The sequence below is a fragment of the Engystomops pustulosus genome, chromosome 2, assembly GCF_040894005.1.
Source record: "Engystomops pustulosus chromosome 2, aEngPut4.maternal, whole genome shotgun sequence".
NCBI lineage: Eukaryota > Metazoa > Chordata > Amphibia > Anura > Leptodactylidae > Engystomops > Engystomops pustulosus.
In genome coordinates this window covers 212272325-212294387 of record NC_092412.1, presented here as the reverse complement: position 1 = coordinate 212294387, position 22063 = coordinate 212272325, and positions in this window count along the sequence as shown.

Sequence of the window (22063 nt, the reverse complement as noted above, 5' to 3'; positions counted from 1 at the left end):
GCTATGTCCATACATAGAGGATAGTAGTACCGTACTGTGCCCATATAATACAGGATTAGAGTAGTAGTAGTAAGCTGTGTCCATATATACAGGATAGGAGTAGTAGTACTGTTCTGCATGCATATACACAGGATATGAATTGTAGTACTGTGTTTAGTCCATAAACACAGGAAATGAGTAGTAGTACTGTACTGTGCCCATATATACAGGCTAAGAGTTGTAGTACTAAGCTGTGTCCATATTTACATGATTGGAATTGCAGTTCTTTACTTAGTCCATATAAACAGGATAGAAATTGTAGTACAATGCTGTGACCATATACACAGGATATGAATTGAAGTACTGTGCTTAGTCCATATAAACAGAATAGGAGTAGTGGTACTGTGCTGTGTCCATATATACAGAATAGGCAGGGCCGGATTAAGGGTGGTGGGGGCCCCTGGGCGCAAACTGGTGGGGGCCCTTCCAACAATGTTTTTGGAGGTATATAGCCTGCCAGCCCCCTGTAGTATGTAGCTTGCCAGCCCCCTGTAGCATGTAGCCTGCCAGACCCCTGTAGTATATTGCCTGCCAGACCCCTTTAGTATACAACCACCAGCTCGATGTAGACTTTAGTTGCCAGTCCGCTGTAGAAAATGGCGATCTCCCCCCAGCGAAGGCAGCTGTGTCTCACTGACACAGCTAACATCCTAGACCTCTATGTTCGTTGCAGGCAGCCACGGGCTGCAACTGAGCTGAGCTGAGTCGCTGACTGACGGAAACTGGTGGGGGCCCCTTAAAAAGTAAAAGTGGTGGGGGCCCCGGGGCTCGAGCCCCAGGAGCCCCTCCTTTAATCCGGCCCTGAGAATAGGAATTGGGACTGTATGGCAGTGCCTGGTTTTCTCCACACATACGCTTAGTTCAATCATTGTTTTCTCAGACCAGATAATTTTATTTCTCATGGTCAAGGAGTCCTTCATGTGCTTTTTTTGCAAACTGTCTGCTGCTTTCATTATCTTGCACTGAGGAGAGGCTTCCGTTGGCACATTCTGCCATAAAGCCCTGACTAGTGGAGGGCTGCAGTGACAGTTGACTTTATGGAACTTTCTTTCTGCATCTTGGGAGCTCAGCTACAGTAATCTTGGGATTCTTCTCACCAAGGTTCTTCTCCCATGAGTCCTTAACTTTGCTGGACGTCTAGGTTGAGGAAGAGCCATGGTCGTTCCAAACTTAAGGATTATGGAGGCCACTGTGCTCTTAGGAACCTTGAGTGCTGCAAAAATTCTTTCGTAACTTTGGCCAGATCTGTGCCTTGCCACAATTTTGTCTCTGAGCTTCTTGGGCAGTTCCTTAGACCTCATGAGTCACGTGTGCTCTGGCATGCGCTGTGAGGTCTTATATAGACAGGTGTGTGCCTTCCTTATAAATTAGCAAAAATATCTACATTTCATTTTTTTGTGTCAAGGTGGGGTGCAGAGTGTACATTAATGAGCAGAAAAAAAAACTTTTTATCTTGCCTATTGGCTGCAATGAAGCAGAGTGAGAAATTTAAAGGGGTCTGAATATTTTCCAAACCCACTGTATAAAGGAGAACATATTTCTATTTGCAAAACTGACTTTAATTACAATTTTAGACCAATACTCCAGGTATAGTACCATACACAATAAGCTTTATGACTAAAACCATGTAACAAGACAATTTACAAAAAAAATGTCATTCTTGTAAAAAGCATTTTGGTGCATAATAAATGTAATAATCTCCAAAAAGAGATCATCTGATACCTGCACAAAGTTGGCCCCAAAGTTCTGTTTTAGCTAGGAATTAGCCAAAATAAATGTTCCAATTAGAGAATGGAAAATTCCTTAGTCACAGTGACATCAATGCAGTTGCCCACTGCCAGACCTCCACCAGTGTCACTTCTGGGAAAGACTATATCTACAGTTCTGGACCTGAATTTCACTTTTCTACTCTACAAGGAGCAGTATGCCTTACGTACATACACATATAGACAAGTGTATAGGTACATCTACAGGAGCTGTAATGACATATTCTAAATCCATATTAATTAATATTCATTCCCCCCTTGCCCCCCATTTCTTTGAAGCTTAAACAATTTACTTTTTGTAAGATTTTAGACTATATTTGCCCATTCATCCAGAATTTTGCAGTCAGATCTTGATGTTGGATGCGAGGGCCTGGCTCGTAATCTCTGGTCTAATTTCTCCTAAAGGTGTACAAAAGGGAAGTGGTCAGGGCTCTGTCCAGAACAGTCAAGTTCTTCCTCACCAACCCACTTTGTGAACTGAGGCACAGTCATGCTGGAACAAAAAAAATATATATTTTTTTTAAACTTCTTAAAAAACTAAGTAGCCAAGTACCTAATATGCCATAGAGGAGCTATAACATCTCACTTCACTGCAACAGCAGAGTTTAGGCTGACACTGCAAATAGAGTTAGCAACTCCAACCTCAACAAGTGAAGATAACATTACATAGAGCACGTTAAACATTTTCCAGACATTGCTTTCCTGATTTTCCTTTTCTCAAAATGTATTTTCTGAGAAAAATGAACTTCTTGTTGCACTAGAGGCAGAACCACCTGTCGTCTTCTTTCTGTGTGTCCCAGTAGCAACCAACACTACACATTTGCACCAGGACTGACATATTTTGCAGAAAGAAGGCACTAAGAAAACCTGTCCACCATGCGTCCAGCAGCTAATTTGCATTAAAATAAAATAAAGAATTTTCTCACTAGAAGACTGGAGGGGATGTCTGGAAAGTTTATGATCCCTTTGCAATGCTGCTTGAAATTGTGGCATGGTCAGGAGGTGGTGGAGTCCCTTTAAGAACAGAATTACCATTGGCACAATGCAGTGAGTTAGGTGATATTTGTCTGAAAGTCGTAGACCAAGGCTTATTAGAGATCTGTGATTGGCCAATCCACTTACAATACCTCCACTACTCTAGAGTCCAGTAGTGGTGATTCACATACCAAGCAGTGTTTGGCAAGGCTTGAATACCCATACCATGAGGCTCCTAGCACACAATAAATGAACTGGTGTTTGGACAAAGGAGTTGTGGAGTGTTGGTGACTTTTATACGCTATGGGAAGAATTTATTGCGATTGTTCTTAAAGGAAATCTACCTCTATTTTCTACTTACAAAAGCAGGTCCACTAGAAGAATCCTCCCATTCTGATGCAGGATCTAATCCTGAAAACTGTTTCTAGGGGCTCCTTTGTCTCAAAAAGCCAATTGTAAAAATATGCTAATGAGCATGCGCTGCGAGGGTTGTCTCTGGAGCCCCTCTTGCTGCACTGGTAAATACCAATGCCCCATCTCACTTATTACATGGTCCTTTTGCTTTGTCTCAACCTCCTGAACCTAACATCACAGCCCAGCTGCACTCAACAAACTTGTGCTGAAAAAGAAAAGCTTTATGTTTAAAATTGCCCCATCAAAACCCCATTTACAAAATAAGGAACATGGATGGGGTCTATCGCAAGCCCTACTCTAAAAAGAGACCAAACATTCTCTGTCCTCCGAGCCACAAGGCAATGCAAGGTTTAGGGATCAATGGCTTCCCTTGGGGAAAAGCCAAAATGCTCCCGGCTTGCACCTGGGTGTTGGCCTGTCCAGTTGTAGGGTATGACCTTGACTGTGATGAGTAAAGGCCATGATTGAGGCCCCACAGTTTGTTGAATTGATCACCACAAACAGATACCTTGGGTACAGTATTGGATAACCCATAATTCAGTTCTGGATATAGGAGCCGCCTTCTCTTTGCCGTGCAATGAACAGGTTGGTGTATTTGAACTCTCATGATTTCCTACCATTCTTAAAGTACATTTTCCTTCTCTTATCACAACAAATAATCCTCCACAATTAAATGTTTGCCTATCTCCTTTTATCTCGTTTTAACTTGGGACTTTAAACCGGAGATTATGGTTTAACTAAGGTTCCCCAGCACACATTACACAGCGCACACTGTTTGGAGACTGTTCTTTTGATCTTGGCTTGGGGCTTTCACCACGTGTGCCGTGTGACCCCTGGGGCCTGGGGATTTTCTGGCTTAGGTGCAAGGGCAGGGTGGTATGATTCTGCTATTACATTTAGATTTTTTTTTCTCTGTTAGATTTATTGACTGTAGGATTTTTTTTCTCATTGCAATAGAACACCGTGCTGTTAATAAGTACACAGTAACATGATTGTATGTGGGACGAATAGTACATCTTTTATAATATACATATATCACTGCTGCTAAACCTTGACCTCACTCAAGAGTATTTTATGTTTTAATACCAGGTTCACCTTAGATAACTTTTTCATACATCCCAAACCATTGAATATGTCAGTTTTGTTGTAAGATTATTTTATTTTATATAACAGAAAGCTTATAAGGAACTGGACCCATGATAATAAAAAAAAATGGATCTTAATCAATGTTTATTTCATTTTATAGTCTTTGTAAAGTCAGTTCTAGGCATTGCATATTTTAACGTTAACGGGGTATTCCCATTTCAGCCAATTAATGGGATTGTTTGTATGATGAAAATATATACAATTTTTCACTATACTTTCTGTATTAAATCCTCACGGTTTTCTAGGTCTCTGCTTGCTGTAATTCTGTAGAAAGCTTCTATGTTTACTTCCAGTGGACAGAAATCTGACCATGATCACACAGGTGTGCGGCTCATTATAATACACAGATCTGATTACTCTCTGTGATATAACAAGCTGTGCACCTGTGTGACCATGGTCAGATTTCTATCCACTGGAAGCTTTCTATAAAATGACAGCAAGCAGAGATGAGAAACTGTACATACAATCACATTAATTGTCTGAAATGGGAATACCGCTTTAATCTCCTGACATGTCCAATTTAGACATTATAATTCCGTGTTATACTACCCCTTTGTTATTTTTTCTAGAAATGTATAAAGAAATAGAAAATTGGCTGTTATTCTCACAAGGAAGGGTCATAATGTCCAAGGACAGCACATCCATACGTGCAATCGACTTACGAACATCCAACTTACAGACCACCCATGGTTACAAACGAACCTCTGTGGACACTGTGACCTCTGTATAAGCTGTCTGGATGATGATAATTTACTGTACTTCAACCCCAGGCTGCAATGATCAACATAAGAGTTATCAAAGGTGTCTGCAATGAAGCTTTATTGTTAGTCCTTGTTCCCATGACAACCCAACATTATGAAAATCCTATTGTCACAGGTACAAAAGAAATACATTGTGTGGAGTTAAAATATAAGTACACAATATATATTAGTTTCGACTTGCATACAAATTCAAATTAAGAACTAACCTACATTACCCATTTTGTATGTAACTAAATGAATAAGCAATCAAAATATTTAAAAAAAGAGGATGTGCAAAACTCTATAAACATGTTTTGTAAAATCTTTCATAGTTAAACAGCAAAATATTAATAACAGTTAAAATAAACAAATCTTTGTAAAATGTATCAAATCTACACATTGGGGCAGATTTACTTACCCGGTCCTGTCGCGATCCCGCGGTGCGTTGTCCGACGAGGATTCGGCAATAAATGGGGAATTTATTGCCTCTAGAGTCAAATGATGTCTTCTTAGTCAGGAACCTACAGGCTTGGCAAATGTCACAGGGATAGAATCCGGGATACGTCACTGATCTTTTGTGTACTTGGCGATCAAGATGACTTCTCACAAGATTGTTACCTATGGTCCAGCCCTTTTAGTAGCCACTAGATGCTCTTTCTCCCAGATATTTTCCCATCTCTGGGACCAGCAACAGTACATGTCAGTGCCGATTCAAGATCTCATTCATCTCGGGCCACCTTTCATGGAGAGTTGTAATGAAGCATATTTTATTATATTCCTTTCTGGCTTTATCCTGTAGCAATTTATCTCTGACATTGCGAAGAGCTGTATTGTAGGCAATTTTGATCTGTCTTCCTGTATAGTAATGTGCACGTATATTGCTCCGGTTTTAAAACGCTCCAGAGTAGAGCAATTTAGTCTCAACCTAAGGAATTCCCCTTTGGGGATGGCCTTGATCATCCTATGGAGATGGCCACTGTCTGCATGCGATAAAAACCAGTTGCTACTCATTTTCCATAATTTGCCATCATTTTCTTTGATGAGTTTGATATCTAGGAAGGGAACGGATGACTTACTGCATGTCATGGTCAACTTGATTTTGATATCATTATTTTTGAGACATGACATGAATTCTTCTAACTTTTCTCGAGTTCACTTCCAGACAAATACAATATCATCAATGTACCTTTATGATGGAGTCTGTATATTCCTGGAGATACTCATAAAATACCCGCTCCTCCTCCCACCACCCAAGGAATAGATTGGTGAAGGTGGGTGCGCAGGCTGCCCCCATTGAGGAGGAAGAAGCGAGCATCAAATACAAAGAAATTATGCTTGAGGACAAGTTTTAGAGCCTCAAATATAAAAGATTGTCGCATGTGACTTTTGTTGTTGTACTTTTGCAGGACATATGTCACTGCCCTACAGCCATCAGTGTGACCAATGCTTGTGTACAGGCTTCCTACATTGACTGTTACCAGCCATTCATCCTCCCCTAAGGTGACATCAGCAAACTGTTTTAGAATCTGCATAGTGTCAGGAGTGTGGGAGGGAAAAGAAAAGTTATATTTTAATACACGTTCACATCTTTTCCCTTCTAACCCTAGTCCTCTTCTAATAATAATCACTAATAACCTCATGACTATTATATATTTTATTTTGCGCCAGTTTTCAGTCTGACTTTGCACTGAAAAGAACGTGCAAACTGCTTGTACATGTATTTATAAAGTGTCTGAGCCAGTTTTGTGTCGTGGCTGCTCTGTGTCTGACAACATTTATTACTGACATGTACCACAATTCTGCAGCATGCACAAAGTGTATCAAAACAGGGTGCGCCAGATTCATGACCGTGCCTCAGTTTTTATGAATCCGGAGCACTCTGCACACTCCACAAGCAAACTGCACATTGTACAGACTACACTAGTTTTGATAAATGAGGGCCATTGTCTAGGGGTGTATATTTGATCCATTTACCCAGTTTGGTGTATTTTAAGTGTTTTTAACATTTTGTTACTTAACTAATAAAGATTTTTGTGTTACATTTTCTTTTTTGAACATCCTCTTTTCTTTTTGTATAATTTATGTTACCAATCTCACATCCTCAAAAGGATGTTTCCCTTTACAGACTGACAATGGCAGCACTGATTGGATGTACCCATCCCATACCGGTCAATCTCAATTGTTGTTATAACTTTCTAGGAAGAAGAACAAGAACAAAAAAAAATCTGTAATAAAAGATGGTCCAGAATTGTTATGTCATGGAGGATGCATGTTCACAGTACAGAATTGGAGTCTGCATCAAGCACTTGTCACCTTATACACTGTAATGGATGTTAAGCTGTACAACCAATTTATTATATTTCAATCATTTTATTGAGTCTCAATAAACTTGAAACAAGAAACATGTAACAATAAAAAAGGGGCAAATTTCAGAAAAGGAGAAGCAACACAGATATATTACATTCACAGTAATCTCTGGGATGGAAGTGGAGCTTTACATATAAGCGAGGTACCAGTAACCAATGTATGAGAAGCAGGGGGGAGAAGGTGGGTGTGCGGGTGCAGGTAATCCATTGACGTCAGAGATGCAGACCACCAGAACCGCGGTGGCCCCCAGAAACAGAAGGGAGGTTCAAGGAAGCCATTAGCTTGTATGTCCAAATAGATATAGGCATCCTTAGTTTTAAGGTAGTATGTGACATATCATGTTCAGGTGCAACCTGTAAGGGGAGAAAAAGACAAGAACATACACTCACCGGCCACTTTATTAGGTACACCATGCTAGTAACGGGTTGGACCCCTTTTGCCTTCAGAACTGCCTCAATTCTTCGTGGCATAGATTCAACAAGGTGCTGCAAGTATTCCTCAGAGATTTTGGTCCATATTGACATGATGGCATCACACAGTTGCCGCAGATTTGTCAGCTGCACATCCATGATGCGAATCTCCCGTTCCACCACATCCCAAAGATGCTCTATTGGATTGAGATCTGGTGACTGTGGAGGCCATTTGAGTACAGTGAACTCATTGTCATGTTCAAGAAACCAGTCTGAGATGATTCCAGCTTTATGACATGGCGCATTATCCTGCTGAAAGTAGCCATCAGATGTTGGGTACATTGTGGTCATAAAGGGATGGACATGGTCAGCAACAATACTCAGGTAGGCTGTGGCGTTGCAACGATGCTCAATTGGTACCAAAGGGCCCAAAGAGTGCCAAGAAAATATTCCCCACACCATGACACCACCACCACCAGCCTGAACCGTTGATACAAGGCAGGATGGATCCATGCTTTCATGTTGTTGACGTTAAATTCTGACCCTACCATCCGAATGTCGCAGCAGAAATCGAGGCTCATCAGACCAGGCATGGTTTTTCCAATCTTCTACTGTCCAATTTCTATGAGCTTGTGCAAATTGTAGCCTCAGTTTCCTGTTCTTAGCTGAAAGGAGTGGCACCCGGTGTGGTCTTCTGCTGCCACAAAGTTCGACGTACAGTGCGTTCAGAGATGCTCTTCTGCCTACCTTGGTTGTAACGGGTGGCGATTTGAGTCACTGTTGCCTTTCTATCAGCTCGAACCAATCTGCCCATTCTCCTCTGACCTCTGTAAACCCTAGAGATGGTTGTGCGCGAAAATCCCAGTAGATCAGCAGTTTCTGAAATACTCAGACCAGCCCTTCTAGCACCAACAACCATGCCACGTTCAAAGGCACTCAAATCACCTTTCTTCCCCATACTGATGCTCGGTTTGAACTGCAGGAGATTGTCTTGACCATGTCTACATGCCTAAATGCACTGAGTTGCCCCTATGTGATTGGCTGATTAGAAATTAAGTGTTAACGAGCAGTTGGACAGGTGTACCTAATATAGTGGCCGGTGAGTGTATATCGTTCAAGGAGCCATCTAAAAGTCTGTGTCTGGTTGAGGACTGTATGCTGTGAGAGCCCACGAGAGGGCCATGAACTTCTAACACACGGGGATGGAGTACTGATGTGTCAAGGCTGGCATATAGACATTCTCCCCGAGTCCTGGCGTTCTAACTATGGGGAAGAGAGAGGCCGCCCCGGCTATGGGACTTCTGGTACCATGGATAGACCCAGAATACAAAACGTACGTTATATATAAGACACAGGGGGATACAAGATGATGAACACGGGGACAAAGTGGGAAGGAGACGGGGAAGGGGGAAAATAGAGGAGTATAAGAAGCATGGGGTCTGGGGTGGAGGCTATGTATCGGTTGCTGCACACGTATCTAAGCTCAAGAGATCCTTGAAGCTCTGAGATTCTCGGTAGATGCACATTAGTCCCTGCGCCCAGTCAGAGATGGAAGGAGGTAAGGTAGAGCGCTATCTATGGGGGATGACTGTGCGAGCTGCTATAAGGGCGAATCTCTGAAGGCAATTTTTCTGCTTCTTTATAGTAGCCGGAAGGATAGAATTAAGAGCCACTTCTGGGGTTTCAGGAGCAGGTATACCTGTCATATCGGACGTCACCTTGAACACCTGGTTCCAGAAAGGAGTTAACCAAATCATTATATTTTTTATTCATTTAAATTGATTCAGCATCATACTGAAAAGCAATTTGCTATAATTATGCAAACTTATGAGAAATAATAATTGTGACAGATTTATTTTATGACATGACCACCAGATGGAGCATCCTGGCAGAACTCACGGAAAGATGATATTTTGTTTCGGATAGAATTCCATAGAAATGAATGGATTAAAATCACTTATCATTACAGCTACTAAAGCATCTATTCCGTAGGTAGCTGACTGACATGAAGGAAAACGCTGCTCTATCTAAACATATCCACTTTGAATAAGATCTAAAAATACATCATATAAGTACCAGGTGATGGCAATCCATCCACCCTTATTTACCGTTCTACAGATAGAGATTATGTACCTGCATCACTAGAACACACTATTCTGTAAGCAGATACATGGTAATGTTCCGCCTTCATCTTTCGATTAGGATATCTGATTACTACATTGTGGCTTCATATACACTGGAGATCAAAATTAGAGAACACTGGCCCAGATTTCTGAGAACTGGTGCAATCTGCCTTTGTGCAGTGTGCTTCACTAATGTGCACTTTGCACCACATTATTTAATTGTGGCGCAGCGCTTGGTTAAATTGGTCTGTTTTCAGGATGTGCACACAATTGCACTTTTTTTTGGTGCAATTATGACGCAGCTCAGTAATAAATGTGGCGCAAACTCCTACTAAGCAGATGTAAGTTTTCTAAAATGTTGGACAAAATACAACCGCAAGACAGAAGTGGAGCAAACACTTTCTAAATACATGTGCAAGGTCCAAAGTATTTAGTGCAAATATAGACAAAAAACTGGCGCACACATCAGGGCCGGCTCCAGGTTTCAGTGGGCCCCTGGGCGACAGTGCCTCACTGGGCCCCTTAGCAGTGAACTCATGTCGTGGCATTAAAAACGCAGAACCTTAAGATACCAATATTAATATACACCCCCCAGTCAGGCTCCATTAATTAATATACACCCCTCCCCAGCCAGAATACAGTAATAAATATACCCTCCAGGCTCAATTATTAATATACCCCCCCAGGCTCCATTAGTTATTATACACCCCCACACCCAGGCTCCATTAATTAATATTCCCCCCCCCCCAGGCCTCCATAAATTAATATACACCCCCCCCCCCCACACACACACACACACACCACCCTCCATTAATTAATATACCCCACAGACAGGCTCCATGAATTAATAAAAAACACATTAAAAGTGACCAGATAAAAATAATAAATGCTAACTTACCTGAAGCGTTGCACACATCTTCAACATCTTCCAAGTGACAGCAGTGTCTACCGTGCAGCAGCAGGGACGCTGGCGGCGTGACGTCATCACGTCGGCAGCGTCCTGCACAGTATTAGACGCTCCGCGGCAGAAATACATCGGCTGCGCCGATGCACTTATATTGTGTGAGGGTCCACTTGCGGTGCCACCCCCTGTCAGCCGTGTGAGTACGGCGCTTCTCTCAATTACATCGGCGAAGTATGCTGATGTAATTGAGCTTACTTATGCTGCCATTTTGTGCCGTGGGCCCCTCTGGGACCCCTGGGGCCCCGGCACTTGCCCGGGTAAGCCGGGTGCTGGCGCCGGCCATGGCACACATAATGATATATCTGGGCTAATGTATGATAACATGTTTTTTTCAGAAATAATGTAATCTCCATTGATCAACATTTGAAGGGTTTTCTGTAAGGGATACATCATGCCACTAGAGCAACGTTTAACAAAATTACCTAACATATAACCTTTATTTTGCAAAAATGTGATGATCATAATCAGAGAAGAGTAGTAAATGTAGCACAAATATATAAGTACATTTTCTGAAGGTTAGAACAGTCACCAATCAGTAGGAAGTACAAGCAGATCTGCAGCCACAGGACATCACTAGTCTCTCACACTGCTCTGCTGGGATTTTGAGTCACTCTTCTTCCAGTCTCTTCCACAGTTCTTTTTGGGCTGTTATGGGTTTCTTGGCCATTACTTTGTCCCCAAGGATATTCCAAAGGTTTTCTTTTGGGTTTAGATCAGAAATCTTGGCTTGCCATTTCATTGTGTCAATGTTTTCTGTTTCAAGGTATTGCTTTAACTGTTTTGCTGTGTGACAGGGGTATTGTCCTGCACGAAAAATGCTGATTAATGCAAGAAAGAACATGTTGTTGCAGAAGGTTCTGATACATACTCTGCCTTGTAACTGTACGAGAACTCCTGCTGCAGAAAACATTCCCTAAACCAAGGCACTTCCTCCACCACCTTTCACTGACTTCTTTACAAACTTTCGGTTGTCTTTTCCCAGTTTGTCAATAAACATAATGGCCCTGAAAAAAAAGTCTTTGGAGCCTGCACATGTATTTATTATATGCATGCACCACAATTGTGTTTCTGTTGCATTTCATCCGACATGTTTTAAAACTGTACATCTAATGGGCATGGTTGTCTGTGTTCCTAGTTAGCGCTACATTTATTACTGTGATACAACAGAATTCTGTTGCAATATCATGAAGGAAAGTGCACCAAGAAAAAGCATGCTTTGATTAACTAAGACCATGCAACACTATTAACCCCTTCCTGCACCATGACGTTAGGGAACAACATGGTGAGTTTGTGCTTCGCACACCATGTGGTTCCCCAATGGCATGGAGATCGCATGGGCTCAAAAGAAGAGCCCATGTGATTCGTGCAGGTGTCCGACCATATGTGACAGCTAAGCCTCTACATGAACAGCCAAGATCGCAATAGTCTAGATCCCAGCTGTTTAAAGATGACTGGAGCACCTTAATGGCTTGCCCACCTGCCGTTCATCACCCTTGGAAGTGTATTCATTTGAAGAAGTACCAGAGGGAGACAAAACAAAGTGTTAAAAAAAATTTAGTAAAATTTGGTACACAATAAAAGTTCCCTAGATAGTCTCCCAAACACAATAAAAAGTGAAAATCACCACACAAAAAAAACACATATCAGGTATCACCATGTCTGTATCAACAGGTACAATAACATAAAATAATTACTGAACCCGTACGGTAAGCACTTTAAAATAAATAAAAAGCACAGCAAAAAGAATGTTTTTTGCGCATCCAACCAAACAAAAAACACCATAAAAACACTGTTACTTATGAAAGCGATTATTAGATAGTTTTTTCCCCACATGTTGTACTTCATATTAGTGGTAAATTTTGGCTGATATGTTTGCGTTTATTTACAAAAAAAAGGAAACATTTTTTGAAACATTTTCCAAATTCAGAATCATCTCACTTTCAGGCAGATAGATTTACCGCCTAAATTAGTTGTTTCCCATATGTCTTCTTTACATTTTCTTAATTTTTGAAATGTCTGGGTGATTTTGATGTCACGCGGCTTACAAATCAAATATCAGTTTTCTGTATTTTCAAAATTGCCTATTTTGGGGATGAATACTGTTTTTAATGAAATTTTAAATATATAATATTAAAAAACCCCTGTCAACCGATTTTCAAATCTGCACCTGTCAAAGAGAAAACTCACCTTAAAATTTGTTATGCAATTTCTCCCGAGTATCCCGAGAACCCCCCACATGTGTTACTTGTTTTATGGGCGCAGGAGGGAAGGAGGGACCTGCAGCTGCCAGGAAAAGCATCAATTCTGTAATGGAGTTTTTACTTTATTTTTGGTGTTCAATGGGTCAATATAATTATGGGGATACCATACTAAGATATTTTTTCTAACGTACATTTTACTAAATTTGCCAAATAAAACCTAATGTGGGGAAAAAATCTATCATTTTTGCATCACCGTCTTCCGAGTGGCATAACATTTTTACTTTTTTGGCAACTGAGCTGGTTGATGGCTTGTTTTTTGTAGTAAGGTTGTACTTTGCAACATTATCATTCTGGATCATTTTCAGTATCATTTTCTGATGACTTATTGTTGCATTTTTTGTGGGATGAAATAGGTAAAAATCATAATTTTTGGTGAGTACATCAAGTGGGTTCAATAATGAACTTTTTTAATTCTTCGGGTCGTTACGGATGCGGTCATTCTATATATGTGGGGTTTGTGTTATGATTTAGACTTTTTTGTGTTATATGTCTCTTTATATGTTTATGGGTTTTTTTAAAACTTTTTTATTAATTCCACCATGGGACATGAAGCAGCAATCTCTGACATAGAGTGTGCCGATGCCGGCGCACACGATAGAATGTCAGTGTGTGGCTGAAGTCACGATGCCTGCGGTGGACCACTCGGGGACACGGAGCCAATGCCAGGGCTGCGATGGATAGAAGAGGACCTGCCGGGGGGCGTAGGAAGGTGAGTACACTTTTTGTTTTATTTTCCTGACTCAAGTGTAAGCCGAGTGAGGAGGTTTCAGCACATTTTTAGTGCTGAAAAACTCGGCTTATACTCGAGTATATGTGGTAAATATGAAATGTACTTAAAATGTGGGAAGTCGCTGTTCGAACAGTAACACTCTAAGAAGATAACATATTAAAAATTATATCAACATAATGCAGACTTTCGGCAATGTTAGTTAACAACCAATTTGGGTGGTTAGACTAACTGTATCATGAGCATGTATAAAGAATATCCAGGCACGCAAAGTTTAAGTTGAAGTTAATGAAGAGCGAAACGTTAATGTAAGCCAAAACATTATACTTTGGATTACCGCAATAAAACTTTGTTCATTAACTTCAACTTAAACTTTGCATGCCTGGATATTCTTTATGCATGTAATGGGGTAGGATCCCTTCCAGAAGCACCAAACGATAATAAGGTGTGCATAACAACGACATTGATGTAGTGTATCAGGGGCCTAACATTTAAAAATCTGAAAAACGCACCAAAACCACAGCAAAAAACCCAAACGTGTGCGTGAAAAATGTAAAAATACTAATGAATCCTAGCCTAACCAGGCAAAACCTGCAGGTTTTCTCGCAGTGCACTCTGACGTGATCTGCAAAATAAGTGTGAAAGAGGCCTTAGGCTGCCAGTTAAATAGGGTTTGTCAGATAATTAAATGATATCTACTACCAAGATCAAGGATTGTAAACCAAGTACACATACATGCTGGTGTGTACCCCTGTGGCAGGATCCACTCTTTTGTCTCCTGTGCCCTTGTTTGTAAAAAATTCAATAAGCCTCAGGGGCTCCAGGCTCTATAGCTGTTTATAGAGCACTGGAACAACCCCTTTAGTGGCACAATTGTGTGGTGCGGTGGACATGCGCAAGCACTATGCACTTTCTTTTTAGTACAAAGTCAGGCAGAAAACTGGCGTAGCCAGTTTAATAAATGTGGCTCACTATGTACAAGCTGCTTTGCTCTTCCTGCTCCGTAAAACACTACCTGCTGATAAGACACTATGTAAAACTAAGCAAAATATGCTTAACACTTCTTGCTCTATAACACACTGCCGGCAAATAGGTCACTATATACAATCCATTCATCCTTTTGCTCCACAACATGTGACATTGGGGCTTACTTACTAAGGGTTGCGGATCACACTTTAGTTGGACTGTGTGCTGTTTTCCGCATTTGCATGGCTTTGACAGGTATTTAACCGCTGGGATTGTGTCGCACGTGATCGGTTTTTGGCACAGCTGTTCTGGCTTTAATTTGACAAAAATGAATGGGCGTGCCGTCGGACAATCCGACTGATTCGGACTGAGCGCGGTATTTAACTTTCGAATTGTGTCGCAAGACAATGCACTTACTTACACCAGGAAGAAGAAGGTGAACTCCGGTGGACATGAGCAGGGAAGCGACAGGTGCAGGAAATCGGGCGCACAATCTTAGTGAATCGCGGCACAGTGCATTATACACGGACAATGCACTTTCAGTGAACTCCGCGGACCGGGTATGTAAATGTGCAGTCAAGTGACACAGGTGTCTTTTAGTTGATTTCTTTTTTGGAATAAAAAAAATAATAAATCAAGTATCTTCTATTATCTTCCCAGTTATTCTTCACATAAAATCTGTTTACTGTGATTGAACTCTCCCCTGTCTCTCCCTTGTAGACATCAGAACAAACATCCTGCGGAGCACATAGAATGCAATACTTTCCCCATGACTTGTAGGATTATTGCATGCCTCACACATCAAAGGCTTGGCTTCTTTCTTAGTATCAATTTCCCGTTGCCTTTGGTGAGTTGTAAAAAAAAAAATAACAAAAGAGCATAGAGAACAACTCAACTTGCAATATGATAACATCGTTCCCCATAGCAAACGGCCATGTAATACCCTAGTGGCCTCAGACATTATAATAAACAGAATGGCTGTCACTGTTATATGAACTTTATTGTTTATATAGATCAGATTTATAACTTAAAACCGTTGAATATTTTTCATAAGCTGCTAAAGATGAAATGAATTCATGGCGTATATATTTATTTTGAAATTTGAGTCTTGTTCTTGGCAATGTGTTTAGTCCAGGGGCGTAACTACAGCGGTCCCGCAGTGTCAGGGTCCCCGTCATCCGCCTTGACACACTAAAGAGTAGAGGATGTGCACTGTTATATACATATTATGCAGCACATTGTATAGGTTAATATGTATATGAAATATACTGTATGTGATGTATATATGCTGTATGTGTATATGGTGTATGGTGTCCGTATACTGTATGAGGGAGATTTTTCATAAGTCTCTTAGAGCAGAACTGTTCTAGGTGCCCATGACAACCAACAATAGCTCAGATTTCCCACAGCTGTTTATGAATTGAAAGCTGAGCTCTGATTGGTTTCCATGGGTAACTGGAACAGTTTTACCTCAGAAACTTGATGATAAATCTCCCCCTATGTGCGTATATATGCTGTATATCTGTATGAGTATATACATGTGTGATTTTATCTTGGAGTATACAAATAAGATTATATATATTTTTTAAGTGGAAAGTGGGGCCCCATACAGAAGCCTGCTATGGGGTCTTGCCTCTTCTTGTTACACCACTGGTTTGGTCCATAAAATCCAGCGACTTTACTAACTAAAACTACCTCACCAGAATGACATCAATAGTGGTCAGTAGTTACACTTTATGGACAAGAGTATTTGGACAGCTCCGCATTACACATACTGGGCTTTCATGAGATTGAATTTCATATACATACACATGGACCGAACCCCCAAAACAGCTTCCACTTTTCTGGGAAGAGACACCGTTTTGGAACAAGATGGCTTGGCTCAGATTCTCTACTCTAGTATAATTTTTGCTTCAAAAGAAGCCCAAGGTCTTATTTTGAGGGGAAGTCTTATTTTTTCCATTAACAAAAATTCACATGTTAGAAAATCAACTTCTCTAACATTATAACATCTGAATTTCATGCTGAATTTCTTGTGATTGCATTTCTATTGTAATCATTGGCTCCAATCCCTCATGTATATCACTTTCCTTAAATGAGCCCTTCTTGTCCGAGTAACTGCTTGTATCACATTTGCCACAACCTCTTCCAGTATACAGGCGGTCCCCTACTTAAGAACACCCAACTTACATACGACCCCTAGTTACAAACGGACCTCTGGGTTTTGGTAATTTACTGTACTTTACAATAAACAGCTATAACAGATATCACAGGTTTCTGCAATGAAGCTTTATTGTTAATCCTGGTTCTTATAACAATCCAACATTTTATAATCAAATTAAGGACAAACCTACAGAACCTATCTTGTACGTAACCCAGGGGCTGCCTGTACTAATACTAATGTACGGCTTGGGTGGAGCTGTAGCAATAACACCGCTAGGTCTTCCTTTCAGGGAAGTCCTTATATTTCTAAGCTTGAACAATATTGAACTAGGTCTTATTTTCAGGGGATGTCCTATTTTAGGGGAAACAGGGTAGTTGTGGGGAAAAAAAACTTAAAAAGTAGAGTTTACTGATTTCAGAGCCACTATGCTTCAGCAGATTTTGGAAAGCACCACGACAAAGGACTGTGATGTTTTTAGTCTGATTTAGTGGAAACTACTTTCTTTTCTGGTTTCTACTTATTACTTTTTTCTGCCTTACATTTGATGTCACTGTTGCTTTTTACAAGTTTTTACTAAGAATGACCAACAATGTTCGTGCATGCGCCCTGCTACTACATTAGATAAATGTAATGGAGGCCATTTATAATAAGCAACATTTTATTCCTGTTTTTCTCTTGCTGCGCTGATTTTTGGGCTCTTGTAGGGGGATGCTGTTATATATAAATATTATTATTATTGATACATTTGTGCTAATTTTTACTGCATTTTGTACAAATTAAATGAAAATTTACAGAGGCCTTTTACATATATAAAGATCATTTTACTCCGTGTTATTGCTATGTTGGCTCCTATCACTCCCTAGGCTGCTCAGTGCAAAATTCCAGGGTGTCTAAGCAGACACATTATGATCTATCTAGTTCTGACAATGTGGCAATGAGACAATGTGGCAATGATAGACAGAAGGTGATATACTTTCATCACTACTACATTGCTGTTCTCACAGATATGTGCCTGCCTCCTCCTTCCCCAGGATCACTTATCTCCTTGTAGTTTGTAGCTTCTCTCTCCTACCGATGTGCTGGCAGGAAGTGTTCAGTTTAAGCTCCAGACTGCAAGGGGCGGGGCTAAAGGCACAGAGCAGAAAGACACAGAAATCTCAGATCCACGTGGGTCACACAGGAATCCAAGATGGTGGCCACCCGACCCTAAGTCAGAAATTACAGGGTTGTGTCTAAGGGCAACTGAAATTGCGTACAGCAGGACTGATAGAGACAGGTTGGACTTATATTGGTGAGATGCTGTATTTATGTTAATAACAGTGAATTAGAGAATATGTTTTTTTTTATCCTGAGTACATATATGAAACTTGTCTTCGTGGGCATACCCCTTTAAATACTAATTGCCTATCTTCTTGTATAATTAATATTCTTAGTTTAAAAGTATATAAATGTAAAGAAGCAGACAGCTAAACTGCCAGCAAACTGGATCAAGTCATGGGGGTGTCTGTTTTATCATCTTTCTCTCATCACAACTCTCACAGCTCTTCTTCATACCCCTCCCTCATGTAGATGTGAGCAGATCCTGTGCTGATAGCAAATATACATTCAGTGGGAACACATGCAACAGATTGCACCCCTTCCCCACCTCTGCTGAGCATACACTCAAGAACAGTGATGGCGAACCTATGGCACGGGTGCCAGAGGTGGCACTCAGAGCCCTCTCTATGGGCACCCGAGCCATCACCCCAGCACAGAGTTCGTCAGACAGGACTCAAGGCCTCTTACAGTCCCAGAGAGTCCAGGACCCTAGAAGGAAGCTACAATGATAATCCAAACGTCGTCTTCTTTCTACTGTATTGGTGTCCTCAGGTGCCTATATACTTTAAACCTGTGAAAGTGCAGGGAGTAATAAGTTACTGCTTAAATTGACGCATTGGCACTTTGCGAAAAATATGTGGGTTTTGGTTGTAGTTTGGGCACTCAGTATGTAAAAGGTTTGCCATCACTGCTCAAGAAGGTCAACACAGATGTCACTGTCCATGTAAAGACAGTTATTTAGCTGGGGGAAAGACTCAGAACATCGGTAGAAGCTAATCACTGGCTTCAGATGATGTTCCTCAGGGGCGTAACTAGGAGAGGCAGGGCCCCATAGCAGTCTTCTGAATGTGGCCTACTTCCCACTTATAAAACTACATATAACACTCATATACACAGACATTTTATACCTATATACATAAACATATTCACTTATACACACCCATTTATACACTCTTACAAACATACACACACACACATATAGAGCATATACACATCACATATACACACAAGTACAGTTCTATAAACAGACGTACAGCATATATACACACATACAGCATATACACATCAAAGATATACACATGTATACAGCATACATACATCACATATATGTTATATATATATATTTTGCTGTACAATGTGCAGAATAATATATCATACTGCATTCCTTAACCGGTTCGCGCCCGCCCACCGTGCATTCACAGTGGCGGTTGCGTTCCGATGCATGGAGAGGGCTCGCGGCTCGAGCCCTCTCCATAGCCGGTAAGTCTCTGCTGCATATTGCAGCAAAGGCTTACCGGTAACACTCGCGATCGGTGCCGGCACCGATCGCGGGTGTTTTCTTGCTGATCGCCGCCGACAAAGCTGCATGGGCGCATGGGCGCCGCCATCTTTCCGAGGATCCATCGCCATGGTAGCTTCGGATCTCACGAAGACCCGAAGCTACTTCGGGTTAACCCATTCATTACAATGTGCTATCAGCACATTGTAATGTATGAGGAGTAAAATCCCCATATACTGCCATACTGTAGTATGGCAGTATATGGTAGGATCGATCAGACAACCTAGGGTTAAAGTACCCTAGGGAGTCTGAAAAATAGTAAAAATAAAAAAAAAGTTAAAAAAAAAATTATAATAAAAAAAACTAAAAATTCAAATCACCCCCCTTTCCCTAGAACTGATGTAAATATAAATAAACAGTAAAAATCATAAACACATTAGGCATCGCCGCGTCCGAAAATGCCCGATCTATCAAAATATAATAACGGTTTTTCACTGCTTTTAACCCCGTAATGGAAAATCACGTCCAAAGTCAAAACTGGCACTTTTTTGCCATTTAAAAAAAAAAAAAAATTCTATAAAAAGTGATCAAAAGGTCGTACAGTCCTAAAAATAATATCATTGAAAACATCATCAAAAGTCGCAAAAGATGACACCACTCTCAACTCCATACAATGAAGTATGGAAAAGTTATAAGCACAAGAAGACGGCAAAAAAATGTATGAAAACATTATAAAACCTATACAAATTTGGTATCCCTGTAATCGTACTGACCCAAAGAATAAATTAGATGCGTCATTTGTGGTGTGAAGTGAAAGCCGTAATATCCAAGCCCACAAGAATACGACACAAATGCGTTTTTTCACCATTTTCACTGCATTTGGAATTTTTTTCCCGCTTCCCAGTACATGGCATGGAATATTTAATGCGGTCACTATGAAGTGCAATTTGTTACGCAAAAAATGAGCTGTCACATAGCTTTTTACGTGTAAAAATAAAAAAGTTATAGATTTTTGAAGGTGGGGAGTGAAAAATGGAAATGAAAAAACTGGAAAGGGCCCGGTCCTTAACCGGTTAAAGGGGTTTTCCCACAAAGAAAAGTTAGCTTGGTGATCTCCGTCAACTCCATATAGATTAATGGAGCAGAACCATCATGCACGGCTGTCTGCTCCATTAATCTGATGGAGCGACGAGGGGTCAGACGGACCCCTCGTTTTTGTGATCTGTGGGGGTCTCAGCACTGAGACCACCACTGATCAGCAAGTTAGGCCTTATCCCCTGGATAGGGCCTAACCTTTCTTCATGGGAAAAGCCCTTTAATGGCAGGTCGGATGACAGGGCCACCTGTCGGGCCCATAGCAGCTGCTACGGCTGCAACCCCTGTAGTTAAACCCTTGTCGAGAAGTGCCAAATTTGATGACATATCCCACTGCATGAGTGTGCAGAGTGATACATCCTAGCCCTACGTATCGAACAGCTACGACATGATGTGAATGTAGCCTTATTTTGTTATCCTTTGAAATTTTGCTGCGTATTACCTTACTATAAGAAATGAATACTATACTTGTTCATAGTTGGGTCTGCCCAGCTCCCCCGCTATCTGCCTATGCCGCCAGGGCCTTTCATCGTTGCAGGGACCTAGTTTTAGGTAATGTATTATGTGGCCATGACTGTAGGCAGCCATTCACTGGATTTATATATATTTTGCTAATTGTGTGGATTAGTACTGGTGGTTATCCCCATCGCACACTAATGATTACTTTTTATTCTTGGTACTTTAGGCAGACTGTAGCAGGGGGTAAAGGGTCCATTTGTGGCCCTTGGTAGCCATATACACCATACGGGTGTATTTTTAAGTATTTTTATATTGTCCATATTGTATTTTACATGTCTGTCATATCCATTTTTTCAATAAACTTGTTTGATTTGATTTTGATCTTGTTAGTCCCATGTACACATCTGACTTTCTTTGCTGGTTCATGTCACTATGGGATGTGGGGATTTCACATTATTTTGTACTTTTTATAGTGCCTGTCTTTCTCTGCTTTGATATTGGTATTTCATAGAATCATTCATTTTTCACAGATTTAATAACCATTTTGTCTCAATTTTTTGCAGAATTTAATATATTTAGCATTTATCTATCCCGCTTTCCGCACAGTAAAAGCACCCAGTGAGCAAAACTCAAACCTATGGTATTATTTTGTTTTTCTATTTATAAAAAGAGGTGTGGGCCGCCAAAATAGCTATATCCACCTTGAATGGGAACATGTTTTTAGAAACATCTGCCATAGCTGAAATATCTACTAAGGACATGCTAAATGCAATGTTTGTGCCTGGAGCCATGTGTGTAGTACTGAGTCCATGTGAGTAGTAATGAGTCAGTATCTTGAAATTTGTATAGAC